Raw genomic sequence first — 1,858 nt, 5'->3', positions numbered from 1 at the left:
CTCTTACACACACAAACACATACATATCTGCAAACGTACATATAAAATACGTGTGTGTGTGTGTGTGTGTGTGTGAGCGAGAGAAGGAGGGGAGAGAGTAGATTGCTAACAATGAATGAAATAAAAATGAAACGAAAAAAATCGTATAAATGAAAGCTTGTGTCGAATATTTAAATTTGTGAACTTAGTAAATATTTCTTTCAGTAATTCATAGTAGTTGTTTTCAAATAGCGAATTAAAACTGCAAATGAAAACATTAAAATAGAGAGTGAAAGTTTTACAAATGAAATCGGAAAATTTGGCCGTTGCTACGTCGATACCCGAGGTTGACATTGAGAAACCTTTGTCAAGAAATGATTCATTAATATAAAGTAATATGATTTATTTTTGATAAAAGTAAAATAAACTAAACAGGTCAAATTCTTTATGTATCTCAAGTATGGAAGCAATTCGTGTAGCCGTTTTCGCGTGAAAAGTAAATGTACACACTTTCAGGTCAATTTTATATAAGATACACACACACACACATATATACATATATATATATATATATATATATATATATAAATATTAGTTATAGAATAAAAACGCTGTGTTAACGACTCAACATATCACACGCCCTCAATGAACATATATAAGAGATACAACATAATCCACCAAACATAAGGAATAAAAAGATATAAGGATAACGTAAGAATATAAAATTTAAAAAATACCAAAAATATAAAGAAGTAAGATGCAAGAAATAGAACATATAATATAAAATTTTATACACGAATATATTATTCCAACCGATAACATACAAATAAATTAAGAATAATAAATTTGAGCTAAAGGTATAACACAATACACATATATCATTTCATAGAAGTTCCGAATCAAGTTGCTGTTAAAATTAATACGATTAAACATTTCAAATATATAATATAGATCGATATAAAATAAAACAAAACAAAGAAATGAGGTACAATAAAGTTGTCCATCGGTTAAAAGTAAATGACAAAACTTTAAAATGATTTAACACTATTTAGAGTTAGAATGTAAAGTTCTATACTTCCCTCGGGTATATTTCATAATTTAAAAACAGTAGACATCAATAGGTAAGTCCGTATCAGTTAGGTATATACAAGAGTGAATGCAGGCACCCAGCAGGTAAAGCTTGTAGAATTTAATTCTGCTCACCATGCCCAAAAGTTCACAATACTACATGGGTCAAAAGACAAATACAGCACCCAGTAGGTATCAATCGGTAAAATCGATTTCATGAAATTTGTTTTTTTTTTTCTTTTTGACATTAGAGCAAGTTTATATAGTCAATATGGACCAGCCTTAGACAAGCCTATGCAAATAATGGGGGGAAAAAATGCTATTTTAGAATAGTCAAACAGGCTGCAGTATAAAAATCAATCTTCGAGGTTTCAAATCACCCTAACGCAAACTATTACATTTGTTATTATCTATTGTTTTTATTTTTTTCTATACAGTTTCAAGAAGGTGGAGGAAAACTTATGGTTGCAGAAGGGGAGTATCCAAAAGACCTGAGTATCGCAAGGGATTCCCTAATACATAATGAACATTTACTAATATTTGCCTTAAAGTAGGGGGCTCTCGATATAATCGACTATTCAAGAGAGTACTTTATATTCTTCTTCTTGATATAAAGTTCTATACTTCCCTCGGGTATATTTTATAATTTAAAAAAAGCAGACGGGCTCTGTTTATGTACAAACGTGGTATATAAATGCACTGTCAGGGACGAGAACAAACTAGATAAGTTTTATATAGGAAGCACGAAGGACTTTAAGGTTAGATATAGAGCGCATATGAGTTCGTTTTCAAATGAAAAATACTGTAACTC

Source organism: Octopus bimaculoides, chromosome 6 (genome assembly GCF_001194135.2).
Source record: "Octopus bimaculoides isolate UCB-OBI-ISO-001 chromosome 6, ASM119413v2, whole genome shotgun sequence".
Lineage (NCBI taxonomy): Eukaryota > Metazoa > Mollusca > Cephalopoda > Octopoda > Octopodidae > Octopus > Octopus bimaculoides.
Note: the sequence above shows the minus strand (reverse complement) of the source record.